General features: G+C 36.2%; 1 protein-coding gene across 2 annotated transcripts in view; it reads left to right on the plus strand.

Moving 5' to 3' along the window:
* The window catches only part of LOC149789178 (ubiquitin-like modifier-activating enzyme ATG7), a 76,566-nt gene that overhangs the window by 24,966 nt on the left and 36,295 nt on the right, over nt 1-15,305 (plus strand). The window lies entirely within an intron of this gene.

The raw sequence follows: 15,305 nt of genomic DNA on the forward strand, positions 1-15,305 counted from the left end.
CAGAATGATCAGTTATGCTGCCTGCCATGAAATAATGAGATTAATGAAAAACTTATTAAGAGCCATGCAACCTTTAGAATCTTCCTGGAGATTGATTGTGCAAACTACATACTGTTCCCACAATTTATTGTACCCAATGAATTGATTATTTTAAAAAAAAATTATAATGACTGTCAAATTATTGTGCTTATTTCTTTTTTTCTATGGCCTGAATTGGCTGCTTGCTTGTATGCATTTGTATGACTCAGATATGGTTTGGTTTAAATAGAAATAATCAAGCGGTTCCAATTGAAATGTCTCTTGGAGGGGAATAGCAAATTGATCTACAAATCTGCCACAAAAGGAAGTTATGGAGTATGTATGAACAGTAGTGAAAGAGAATTGTGTAAATGTTAAAGTAGTTACTTGGGGAAAGTGGGGAACACAAAGATTGTGTGCTCAGGATGACTCATGGGAAGAAGATTAGATGCAGAGATGCAGAATTTTGCCAGCATCTCAGCACATGGTACATAGCAGGAGGAATGGTGACCTTTAATTCCACTCACACTGCATTGTAGCTGTGGGTTTGACCTTTCCTTTGCAAGAAAATTTCTGGAAGCATCTTCAAGATATAAGTATTGATTTTCTAGCATCAGTGTCACACTCATTGTCAACATTATCAATATTCTGTTTTACCATATTTATCCCATAATAGGAACATGCTGGATAATAAGCCCTCACACCCTCATCCCCCATTTTCACAAACTTTTTGCAGATGTTTATGAAGAATATATTTGTTAAAAAATTAGACCATCCTTCCTTTTTGACAAATTCATTACATTAGTTCCCTGGTCTTATCATGTAGGAAATACTATAACATTTTTTCTAATACTATACATCACATCATGGTTAGAAGGGAAAGATAGAGTTTGTGCATTCCTTGCAACCCATTTGTTTTAATATACCTCAGCACTGGTCAGTTCTGTATCATAGTGGCACATGTTTCAATATACCTCAGGTATATTCAGTTTTGCATCGTAATGGCACATGTTATAATATACCTCAGGTAATGGCACATGTTATAATATACCTCAGGTTTGGTCAGTTCTGTATAATAATGGCACATATTTTAATATACCCCAGGCATGGACAGTTTTTCATAATATAGGCATGTTTTAATATTCCTCAGGTTTGGACAGTTTTGCATCATAAACACATGTTTTAATATTCCTCAGGCTTAGACAGTTTTGCATCATAAAGGCATGTTGTAATATACCTCAGGTTTGGACAGTTTTGCATAATAGAGGCATGTCTTAATATACCTAAGGTTTGGACAATTTTGCATAATAAAGGCATGTTTTAATATACCTCAGCACTGGTCAGTTTTGTGTCATAAAGGCATGTTTTAATATACCTCAGCACTGGTCAGTTTTGTGTTATAAATGCATGTTTTAATATACCTCAGCACTGGTCAGTTTTATGTCATAAAGGCGTGTTTTAATATACCTCAGCACTGGTCAGTTTTGTGTTATAAAGGCATGTTTTAATATACCTCAACTTTGGTCAGTTTTGCATCATAAAGGCATGTTTAATATACCTCAGCATTGGTCAGTTTTGTGTCATAAAGGCATGTTTTAATATACCACAGCATTGGTCAGTTTTGTGTCATAATGGCATGTTTTAATATACTTCAGCATTGGTCAGTTTTATAATACAGTAAAACCTGTTATGAGAGACCGCCCCTTCTGCCAACCAAAAGCGGTCTCTCAAGACAGGTGGTCTCTCATAAGAGGTGTGTGAAAATGGACTGGTTTTCAGGGTCAATAGTTAGCATTGTTGAAAAATAAATAATACCCATACTCACTGTACATGTATCATATCCTTTATTCATGAATCTTGTTAAATAATGCATGCATTCCTCTCAAAATATCTTTATATAATAAAGATATACATCTATCAAACGAGAATAAAATTTATGTTTCAACATCACATTAATATATACAAAAAATTAACAGATATGATGTATATATCTTATTTTATACACTTATTCACTTGTTTTTTTTTTAAAGAAATCCATTATACTTCTTTGTTGACATGTTTTACTCAGCTATTTGGTCTGAACATGTATCTCAGTTATTGCCCTTTCATGAATCAACTTCCCACTTACTGGTATGTTTTTACTCCTTGCGACACAAAACCACTCCCATACTCGCTCGTTCAGATCTCCGTAAACTGTCCGTCGTGCCGTGGCATATTTCCTCTTTGCTTGTGCACCTTTCTGCCATTCGTTTCTAATGGACTTCTTGTCTTTGATTACATTTTGAACTTGCGTTTTACCGACGCTTAAGCTGACTGCTATTTTGCGAGTGGTCTCGTCTTTTTCATTTCTTTCAATGACATTAATCCTTTCTTCCAGTGTTAAAATTTTTCTTTTTTTCAGCGGAGATTCTGCCGTTGTTATTAGTGTTGACGTTATAAAGACTATCGGTTTTGATCAGGTTTTGGGGAATTGTGGAATAAATATATATTATGTACCAATGAATGAAACCAAAAGACATAATTAACTCGTCAGGAAACAATACTGTACATTTATTCTGAGACGAAGTTTAAATCAACAGCGTTATAGCTCGATAAACAAATGTTCCGACCATCTGCACCCACGTAAACAGATTGTGGCTTGGTGAAACACTAACAAAAGAAATAAAAAATAATTTTAAAAAAATCCGGAAATAATTCTCACTTACTAGTATTAAAGACAATGAGCTCATTCACCGTCCAGGCATTATGGATTAACTGGAAAGCAAACGACGTACTCAAACCAACACTGAAGCCCTTTCAAACGATTTCTCACTTGGACATAAGGACTACCGGCGTTTTGTGAGTTTTCATACAGATAAAGAAAAAATACAAACCTCTAAATTGACTGCGTATATCCATCATTACTCCCTTTGATGTTACTCTTACTGGCTATTCACATGACTTCGGCACTACAATGGCGGTTAGTGACATGTACTTTAGTCTGGTTTACTGCAGTTTACAAATGACACCGTACGCTGGAGTTGTAAATTTCACAAAACTGGTAAGACAAATTATTTTTAAATACTTTATTAGAGCAATCTTTGCTATTTATGCAGTCTTTGTTACAAAGGATTAAATGATGGTTAGAGGTGTTTATCCCGATATATGGTTGTTCAACTATAGTGTTATTTAATGTGCACTTTGTTTGCATACTACATTTATCCCGAGCTCTAGTGTTTACAAAGGATTAAGTTAAGGTCAGTGGTGTCAATCTGTTTTGATTTTTTGGCGATGCGGTCGTTCATAGCAGTGTCAAAATGCATATTTTGCCAAGAAATCGTGGTCGCTGGTCGCGTTCAGCAGGTGGTCGTTCATAACAGAGCGTTTATATAGTAAAATCGATCCGTGCATTACGATTGTGGTCGGAAATGACAGGTGGTCGCTCATAGCAGAGGTCGCTCATGACAGGTTTTACTGTAATGGCATGTTTTAATATACCTCAGCATTGGTCAGTTTTTTGTCATAAAGGCATGTTTTAATATTCCTCAGTGTTTGTCAGTTTTGTGTCATAATGGCATGTTTTAATGTACCTCAGCATCGGTCAGTTTTGTGTCATAAAGGCATGTTTTAATATACCTCAGCATTGGTCAGTTTTTTGTCATAAAGTCATGTTTTAATATTCCTCAGCATTTGTCAGTTTTGTGTCATAATGGCATGTTTTAATGTACCTCAGCATTGGTCAGTTTTTTGTCATAAAGGCATGTTTTAATGTACCTCATCATTGGTCAGTTTTGTGTCATAATGGCATGGTTCAATATACCTCAGCATTGGTCAGTTTGTGTTATAATGGCATGTTTTAATATACCTCAGCATTGGTCAGTTTTGTGTCATAAAGGCATGCTTTAATATACCTCAGCATTGGTCAGTTTTGTGTCATAATTGCATGTTTTAATATACCTCAGCATTGGTCAGTTTTGTGTCATAATGGCATATTTTAATATACCTCAGTATTGGTCAGTTTTTTTGTCATAATGGCATGTTTTATTATACCTCAGCATTGGTCAGTTTTGTGTCATAATTGCATGTTTTAATATACCACAGCATTGGTCAGTTTTTTTGTCATAATTGCATGTTTTAATATACCTCAGTGTTGGTCAGTTTTTTGTCATAATGGCATGTTTTGCTACCTTTAGAGAACAGTATCAACAAAGAGAAAACTTGGAGATAATTTCTTCTGCAGGATATGTTTAGAAATGACCTTGTTTGACTAAACACTGTTATGAGTAGGAAGAAGTAGAAAACATACATCTGCATGCCACATAATTATACTATGTTAAAATAGTATGTTACAATACTGTATTGTTATACTTTATTATAGTATTGTTATAATACTGTATTGACAATACTGTGTTACTATACTATACTGCAGAACAATACTGTATTAATATACTGTATTTCAATATTGTTACAATACTTTATTACTATAGTGTATTTCATTACTGTGTTAATAGATGTACTGTATTAGAATACAAAACTTTATTTCAGTACTTTATTGCTATACTATATTACAATACTGCATTTCAATGTTTATTGCTATATTACATTAAAATATACTGTATTATTTGACAATATGTTTATGAGATACAGTATCCCCTCACTGTTATGACCAATGTCAGATCCAGACTAATATATGAATTATCAATGATAAACAGAATTGTAAAAACAAAACTTAAAAACAAAACTAATTTGCAAAGTTCATCATTTCTGGGTCAGAATGAAGTGTTGGTAATACCATACCATTTATTTTGTTGAGTTTAGCAGCAGAGAGACTGAGCCCACCAACTATTTCGTCAAACAGAACCTTCTATCGAAAACACTCTTGATAGAAGATTTGTCTTCACAAAATAAACCCTTCTAGTCAGAAAACACTGATAAATAGGCTTTCTCCGCTGACCAGAAGGGTTATCTGATGAAAAATATCTACCTATATAACTACTTCTCGATACAAGGGTCTACTATACGAAACATTCGGTGGCTCAGTCTCTCTGCTGCTAAAAATGCAAGCATTTCTAAAAATACAAAGTATTTCTAAAAGTCCTAAAGGATTTCTAACTAAAAATTGTATCTAACCCAACTCGATACCGTGTCTGAGGATCATGTAAATTTATCGTTACAAATCCGTGTGGTTTTGCCTGAGCACAACTAAAGAAATTTCTGAATTTATTTATGTCCATGTCACCACTGCACCAAGTCTGATGTATATTTCGTAACGTGTGCACGTCAACGCCGTTAAATACCACGAGAACGTTACAGTTATCTCTGATCACTTTTGGTATTTGTGTATACCGTTGAGTTACATATATCACATCCACGTTTTTGTGTCGTCCACGTGAAAATATCCTGGCAGGGTTTGATTGTTTGTCCAACATGATATCATCGTACACAACTAAATTATTAATACTCCCATCAATATCATTGATACTCTGTGCTTCATCAATATCAGTTATAAAATCAACAACATCTTCTTCACTTATCGATTTTGCACTTTCGTTAAAATTTTTTAACACGCTGTAGCATCGCTGATCGTCCACAGATGGGGCTATCAAATATAATTTATCCCACTTCATCCACTTCTTTATTAAATTAAGTAACAACTGCGTCTTACCCGACCCAGATGGACCTATAATAATCATTCGAACATAATTTGGTAGCACTGATTGATGTTTAATTGGCTCTCGTCACTTTGACGCAGAAAAGTCAGTGATCTCCATTAGATATATCATAAAATAATACGAATTTATATTGTGTGAAATGCCAAGCACGTATCCCAACTGCGGATATGATAACAATTACAACAAAAAATAATCGACAAGCGCTTACAGGAAAGTGTGAACGATGTGGCACAAAAAAGTTTAAATTTATTTTAAGAAAAAGGGAGGTGATATTGCAGCCAAGTTACCAGGAACACTGTGGGCTAAATACCCAGAAGAAAAACATCTTCCAGGATATAATTACTGTCGTCCTGGAACCCGACTTGATATCAGACTTGATGCTCAGGATCAGCCCAATCCAGGTGAGTATCCGATAAACGCTATTGATAAGGCTTGTCATGCGCATGATGTAGCTTACTGAAGTAAGGATTTGCAACAGCGCCATCTCACGGACGTGAAATTAATTCATGCGTTAAATGCCATCACTGATAAATCTTTCAAAGAAAAGTTAGCATCCTGGTTGATAAAATCCGCAATGAAAATTAAATTAGCGCTAGGTACTGGTATATAATGGAGTCGATTTATTATTCCCCAAGTGGATATTGGAGAGGTAGCGCAGCAATTAGTAAACTCGCTGAAGCAGCAAAAGTTACAAAAGTTACTGCTAAAAATTGGTTATCCCGACAGGCAATATGGCAAATTTATCTACCGCGCCCGAAACAAATTCACTTTGCGCATTTCGATGTTAGTGTACCAAATGAGGTTCATCAGGCTGATATATTATTTCTGCCACATGATACTATCCGAAGACGTACATACAAGTACATGTTAACTGTAGTTGATGTTGCAAGTAGATACAAAGATGCTGAACCGTTAACGACTAAAACAGCATCTGAGGTTGCTTCTGCGTTTAAACGAATTTATCAGTGTGGTCTATGTTGGCCAAATCTATTACAAGTTGATCCTGGCAAAGAATTTCAGGGTGCAGTATCATCACTGATGAAGCAACATAACGTTACCATCAGACGAGGACATACTGAAATTCATCGCGATCAGGCAGTTGTTGAGCGATTCAATCGAACACTTGCTGAGCGGTTATTTGGATATCAATACGCGAAGGAATTTATTCAAGATACGAGATCTCGTGAATGGATTGCAAGATTACCAAGCGTGATAGCTGCACTAAATAATGAGATTACACGAACAACCAACATGAAACCCATTAATGCAATTACAGAAAGAAATATACCAACACAACGACGTGATTCTTCAGCACAGCCGATACTGGGTGATGTTACAGTTAGATATTTATATGAACCGGGTGAACTTGAAGGTGGTAAACGAAGAGCAACTGATCCTGTTCGGAGTGTTACCACACACAAGATATCTAACATAACAAGATCCACTGGTAGACCAGCAATCTACAGGTTGGATTCAACTGCTCCTCAACGTGGATTCACACGTGAGCAATTACAATTCCCGAGGACACACAATTACCACCGCGATCACTTAACTAGCACCCCGACGTCGATTACACTCAAGACAGGTCAACATGATATTTTCACGTGTACGACCGCGATTGTTATCTTTCCTGTCTACAGTAAATTGTCTTGGATTATTACTCAAATACTGCCATAGCATTATACAATTACAGCTCGTGCAGTGATTATTTTGCTGTTGTTTTAACTCAATAATAAATTCAACATCAAGATCAAAGTAGCGATTATTTTTTTTGTCACTCTGTTTGTAACCAGAGAGTTTTTTTCTTATTACATCACCATCGGTGATGCTGTTGTTTTCATTATTAATTTTATCAGCTATTGAATCTTCCAATACAATTCTTCGCAGTTGAGATATTCTTCTGACTCTGGACACCGCTAGGTAGACTAAGTTTGACCATTCGATTCGATCATCAACAATCCAGACAGTTGTATCACTGATAGTTAGTCCTTGAGATGAATGAATTGTCATTGCGTATCCTAGCGTCCATGGAGATTTATTCATTTTCAGTGCGTCTTTGACAGCATTAATATCAACTAACACAATATCATTTAGTACTAAATTCTGTTTCTCTGTTTTCCCAGGAATATCAACATCTATATTCTGTAACCGCGTATCAGCTTGTCTATAACATAACGGCACTGGCAGCATTGGAAACTTTTCCTGTTGTAATTGAAATAACTGCTGTTGAAGTGTGTCTCTGACTATCTTTCTACTTGCTACTATCAAATCGTCTGGTTTCCACACGCCCCAAAAGTCGCTCATTGAAGTTTCAGAAATCATCTCGCGCATAATTTCACATTGAATTTTATTCGGTTGTAATCTGATTAATGTTTTAAATTCTTTCAATGTTGCATCAAGTGCTCTATGATCATCAGATACTTCTTTGTAATAATCAACAAAATCGTTTAACCAATCATGAGGAGATGCGCCGACAAACGGAGGTGGTTGACCGTGATCGCCGCACATTATCACTGCAGTATACATATTTCTCTGCGAGTTTTTTCATTTGTTGTTGCAACGACTCCGTCCGGTATAATTCACCGTTGGGTTTTACAGATTGATCATATTCGCCATCTTCGGAACTCTTAAATAACCACACTAACACAGGGTCGGTTTTACTCAGCGTGTAAATAACATCAAATATGTTTTCCGAGTAAAGTTTTACAACATGATCTCGTGGAAATATTGTAACCGCATCAGTCCAGGCATGAGAGTTATGATCAATAATTTCAATCGGTGATCCTGACTTTTTATAATGCTTCGAATTATATAATATTTCCCCGGTTAGTGTTTTTACTGTTATTGAAAATTTTAATTTACTTGATAGCACAGCAACATCATTTATTGATGCCCCAGTATCCTTGACTTGCTCAGCCCATGCTGCTATTTTTTCACATCGCAGATCGGTTAAACCGTTTCCTCGTTTTGCGTTTTTAAAATGTTCCATTACTCACTCAGCTACACAATTTAATGAAGTCATTAATGACGTCTTCATCGGGGTGAGTTTATCAATTTTTGTTTTTTTTTACCAGATAGATTCCATAAACGACTGCGGATACGCTCGAGAGTAATATGGTTTATCAATCCCGGCCAGCATTCCTGGTTTGGAATCTCTACTTAACAGAATGGTCTTTCCGTTAGCAAGAACGGGGTCAAGTTTGTCACGGATAATCCATGTATCGGAATCTGTTTGCACAATAAATTTTATTCTGAAAAAATATTTCTTACCGCGTTGATGTTCATCACTTTGATATCCATCAACGAGGTAATCAATAATCGTTTTTGCTCGGGCATCAGTCATTGTAGCATCGACGACTTCGTCAACATCGATGCTGTCATCGATGATTTCGTCAATTTTAAATGACGACCATACATGAGAAGCGCCGTCGTCGCGGAATTCTTTTTTGGCATCCCTGATAATATTAAATAGATCAGTTAGATTCCGTCGTCGTGAGTCTCTGTTTAGTCTGTCAAGATCGAATCTCCCGGCGCCAAATAACTCCTTCATATAAATATTTAAATAAGAAATATTATATATATATATACAAATGAATAACTGCAAGTGGTTAAAAGTTGGATCCGTAACAGTCTGTAATAAGCCCTGCAGGAAGGAATTCTGCGGTGAACACATACAAAGCATCAAACGAGGAAGTACAGGACCGATACCGTGTCTTCGATGTGGCATTGGGGTCAGGGGTAAAACACAGTTATGTGTGGGATGCGGAGGTAAGCGATACCGTGAACTCAAGTGATACTACAATAAAAAAAAATAATGGAGATGCGCTGAAATCCGAGAGCGATTGTATAACTAAGTTCTCAGACAAATTATAAATTAGACAAATATATTATTATATAAACGAATCAAGAATTTGTCCCACATCCAACCATTAAGAATTATGAAGCATCTCGCGAGGGAATAGTGAGACATTGCAGATTGAAAAAACCAGTTGGTGTCGTTGAAAATTCTGGTTATCTCCGATTTAATGCTGGAAAGAAACGTTATTATAATCATAGGTTTGTGTTTGAGGTATTTAATGGAGAGATCAAAGACGGTCTTGTAATTGATCACAAAGATAATAATAAACTTAATAACTCTCTCCAAAATTTACAAGCCATCACGCAGAGCGAGAATTCTGCACGAGGTGACACTGGTAAATTTAAGAGCATTGCAAGAAGAGCTGTCAGATCTCTCAACAAAAATACTAGTAAAGAAAATATATTTCGCTCAGTGAACTCAGCTGCGAAGTATTTTGGTATTAACTCCCATTCGGTTCAACGTGTTGCAGAAAATATTATCAAATCAACTTTTTCACGTAAGTTTGATAGCTGGATTATATTTTCTTATGTAGATAACTCTACAGTGACTACTTGAAAGTCAATGATACAATTATTTCCCCCTTGTCACCTTGACAGCGCGTTATAACACTTCACAGGTACGAGCAGACGGTTTTCTGCACAAGGAAGTAAATAACTTCCCTTTATTTTATCACCCTTGATTGTATCAAGGTGATAAAATCAAAAATGGCAAAGTCCTTGATGAAATCAAGGGACAAACGTGTATTTATCTTTTTTTTACAGACAATATCACTATTTTATTACACTTTTTCGGGTTTATGGTTCATCTGTATTTTCCACATGATCATATTTAAGAAAAAACATTTTAAACAAGTCACGCTGAGCTATTTTTGGACTTCCAGGTATCAGTCGGTTTATATACAATATCGTCCAAATAATATATGGGGTTTTGAAACCCAACAAAGTTGCACAACTTTCTCCGTTATAGCCCCATCAGGGGTGGTCTTTTACCACCCAACGGGATTGATTTTGGGGAGGGGGGTGCAACTTTGTTGGACGTAGAATATAACCCCGCATCTGTCTGTGTTGTCTATATGTTTGCACCGTCCTAGGATAAGTTAGAATTAAGTTATATGTTTGTACCGTCCCTAGGATAAGTTATATAATTGTAAATACAATTGCTGTAAATATGCTTCTACTGTAAATACTATGTGTTTGTACCGTCCCTAGGATAAGTTAGAATTAAGTACTAGGATAAGTTAGAATTAAGTACTTGGATAAGTTAGAATTAAGTACTAGGATAAGTTATATGTTATGTGTTGTCCCTATATGAACCTTGCTAGCATATCAAATGGTAAGCTAGGGGTTCACAAATGGGGAATGTCTCGTCATTCGCAAACACACCCTCTTTCTAGACTGTTATTTGACAGGTTAGGAGCTCATTGGGTCGTGTTTCCGCTCCTGAGTTTGGTAGCCTATCATATGATAAGCTAGAAGCTCAAGGAGATGTGATGTTTTTTTTATTTTAAATATATAAAAATATATATAAATGTGAATCACGAAAATATCAATAATGTGATTGATGCTATTAAAAAATTAGAAAAACAAGGATTTAATATATCACTAAATCCTGAAACAATTCTGTCTGATTTTGAATCGTTATATGAATCTAAATGCGCAGGGCGTTATATTCTTCCTGCTCAATATCGATTCATAAAGATGATTCAAAATAAGTTACATAAATCGCTGGCCAGCGTAGAAGAAGCACAAATAAATGAATTTGTTCCATTGTCTCGAGCAATTGAAAAGATCAGGCTGGCATTGGCAGCCGAGTATGAAACTAAAAAGATAATAAATAATCACGTTAGAAAATTAAAGCATTGTATGTCCCTTGAAAATGCTTGCATTAAAAATCCTTTAGGATTTTCAAAAGTCAGTGACAGGGAAGTAAATACCTCACCTTGATTTCGTCATTGACTCTGTCATCCTTGACGAAGTCAAATACTTGGAAGTGAAATCGAAAGTAAAAAAAAATATTACTTTTTTTTACTGTCCGATTTACTAGTAAATACCCCAGAATAACGTATTTCTGGAAATGTCTTTGACATTTCTAACGCTAGCGAAAATCCTAAAGGATTTTTACTGCATTATCTTATCAAGATGATCCTGTGAAATACATGAGTGAGCATAATTCATGATTTGGTCTGGAAAACACATGATCATTGTGATATGATTCTCTTGTATTTGTTTCAACTGTGATTCTCTCAGTAAAAAATTATCATTACCGTATTTATCAATAACTATTTTAACATCACCAATCAACGACGTTCCGCTGAATACTTTTTTGATATATTCTTCAAGTACTTGTTTGTCGTGTATGAAATATTTCACGTGCTGATACATGCTATATTTTTTTTTATCATTTAATATAATTTATTTTAATGGTGATGGCACTGTTATTGTTGCCGACATCACTGTCGGTGTCGTCACTGTCAGTGGAAATGTCAGAGACATTTTCATCACTGTCACTAACAATAAAATCACTGTCAGTGGAAATGTCAGAGACATTTTCATCACTGTCACTAACAATAAAATCACTGTCAGAGAGATCACTGTCGGTGCAAATGTCAGAGACATTTTCATCAAAATCATCATATTTTTTCGGAAATGCTTTGCATTTCTGGGAAGCCTTTGGAAAATGACTTGCATTTTCATTGAAAATCGAAGATTTTTTGGACATTATTATAATATGATATTAATTGAAAATCGTTTCACAATTTGAAAATCCTTGGAGTGTAAAACACTCTAGGATTTTACCAGCCAATTAATACTAATAGTTTCATTTCTCAGGTCCAAAAGTCTACCCTGTTGGTCAGTGACTTTAAAATTTATCCTTGTCAGCATTGGATTTAAACACTGTAGAAATACTGCATTAATTGGCTCTTGTACAATCAAAAACCCAGGTGGTTCTTCAGGAGTAAATGAATATAATATAAACCCTTGCTGGGCTTGATTTGATACTGTTGTGTCTGTGTTGTAACTGCCACCAATTGCGTCACACACAAGATCGACCGCGACCACTTCAGTGATATTTACGATTCCCGGAGAAATATGTCTGCCATCACTGGCTGTGGAATTGTCATGTCTGAGGATAGTTGGTTCCGGTAGTGTTTTTCTGTGTTGTGCAAGTATGTCATCGAAGTATTCATCGACGATATCAGTAACAAATTTTTTCAAGATGACCGGGGAAACGTATCCTGGAAATTTATAATCCGGCAATGTGGCTTTCATAGTGAATATGCAGCTAGAAATCTTTTCTTAATACGATCTGTGTCGGTATCAGTGTGATCAATTATTACTTTAATTACTCGCTGGTTAATATATTCCATGTCTGCGGCAAGCTGATTTAACATTTCGATTCGTGAAATGATTTCGCTGCGTGAACTTGTTATATCGAAAAGATGTTCTTGGAAGAGTCGCCGTAGTTGTTTTAGTTGTGTTTTATGTAGTTGATTAATTTCTTTAAAATATTTATTAATATCTTTTAGGTGAAGAATGAAAACTTCTTCTTGGGGTTTCTCATAACCAACACCAGCACCCCAAGAAGCAGGGTCTGGGACTTTTCCTTAATAACCAAAAAACCAATAAAATTCGTCCGCACTGAGGGAGCTCAAACCACTAGTCAACTTTGAATTTTTCATAATATCCAGACGGTCTTTGTATGTCGGGGTAATTTCGTGATATGACTGCACGTCAGTGATATAATCAGACTTTTTTGGTTCTGGTGGTATCAGTGGTGTCGGTGGTGGATTTTCAGGCCATCCTAATACAGTTCTGATTGAACTGTTATAAATGTCTACGGCGTAACCCGGTGAAGCGACTTCAATGATCGTTGACAACGTTGGCTCGTGAGCACTTATTGATATTTTTGCTTCTTTTCCGGTGATACTCTTCATTTGACGTTGTATTTCTTTGTTGATTTCTTCTATCTGATAAGACCCTGTTTGTAAATGAATGACGTCCCAATCTGGAGTACCGTCGGGGTTATTCTGATACGAAAATACAAATGAATTATCTGGCAACTGTTCGTGAAATGATGTCGACCTGATGTTGGGCCAACTGTGATATACTTGTAATTGTGCCAGTGCGATTTCTTTTGCTGGAATTGCAGTTGGAAAATTAATATTAAACTCTGGTTGCGTCGAAGATATTGTTATCATTGATGTTTTTACCGGAGCTGTGTTTGTAACTATCTGCTGAAGTAATTCCGTCATTATTTGTTTGCTGTCATTTCAAATCGAAGTTCTTTGTGTTTTCGTAATCGTTGTACACGCTGGACATCAACGTGAATTCGGAATTGGATATAACTGTATTGTCAAGGCTGGATGATATCAACGAGGACAATTTCGAGTAGGTGCTTGTGGCCGCGCTGTTTAACTTTTCATATTCGTGTAATTTTGTTAGCGCACACGAGGATATTTTTTTTGCAATTATATTAGCAACTCCTGCAATTGTCGTTGATGTTGAAACTGTAATTGTAATCGTGATTGCAGTTGTCACTGGTGTCAGCACTGATAATAGCACCCCAGTAGATGCAACTACCGTGGATACCGAATACACTATTGTGTCTAATACAGTTACACGCCGTTTGTATTTTTTTATCTTTGTTGCGCATTTGTCAATAGTGTTTTTTAACTCTGACTGCCATTCGCGTACTTGATCATATCTATAATGCTGCGCACTTAATGACTCTGTCATTAATGTTGTCGTTGATGCCATTTTATTATTTTACACGGTAACCAATTGAGGCGTTTCAGCTACAAATTCCAAACACCACCAGTAAGATGTTGCGGTTAATTTCTTGTCTGCAGCTTCCAGTATAAATGTTTCTTCGGTTTCCTTGTTTAATATGATAGTCACAACCCCAGAATACTTATCGGTGGAATGTCTCCAGGGATATGTTGTGAAGATCTCAAACTTAGCGGCACTGAACACAGACAGTCTATACACGCCAGTGGCTGTTGCTGTATATTTGATAGTATTATTTTGTCAGGACCATGTTGCGGATCCCGATGATACTGTATATACGATGTTGGTGATAAGCCTGGGGGTAACTCCAGTGGGGACTTTAATCAGGCTGGTTTTGTTAACGATCTCAGGAATTCCCGATACGATATCTTGCTGTGTTTGTTCGATCGTGTCAATGCTTTTTTGTATCAACGCGATTTGATCTGATAAACTTCTATCTGTTCTGACTACACCTAACCGGGTGTTAATCTTGTTGATATCATTGGCGTTATTAGTAAGATTTGGTATGATTTCAGAAAGTGTCATGTCGATTTTAAATGGCGATTTGCCAAAGAATTTTTCTATGGCATTTTTGCGAGTGTTTTTAAAAATATTTACGTGATCATCATACTCACACCGCAACGTTGTTAGTTTATCGTCAATGGCGCTAGTGCTTGCGTCAACATATTGTTTGTTTGCGGCATCTTCTGGGGATGTTGGATCTCTTAAAACAGTTATTTTGTTACCGTTCATGCTGAGTTCACCTGTCATTGTATCACCGGACTTACTTGCACGTCCCCCTGCGGCTTTTCATGCATCATCTAGCAGCATCACAATTGATATCGACGAATCTCTGATTCCGAAGTTGTCAGTGAATACAACAATGTTGTCCTTGATAGCTCCATGGAACTTAAGAATTATGTCATTCCACTTAATGTTACTGGTTTTTAGTTTTCCGTGCCGGTCCTGAAAAATAACAACCTCATCTTGGTCTATGCCGGTCAGATTTAA

The sequence above is a fragment of the Sinohyriopsis cumingii genome, chromosome 11, assembly GCF_028554795.1.
Source record: "Sinohyriopsis cumingii isolate HCF-2022 chromosome 11, ASM2855479v2, whole genome shotgun sequence".
In the NCBI taxonomy this organism is placed as follows: Eukaryota; Metazoa; Mollusca; class Bivalvia; order Unionida; family Unionidae; genus Sinohyriopsis; species Sinohyriopsis cumingii.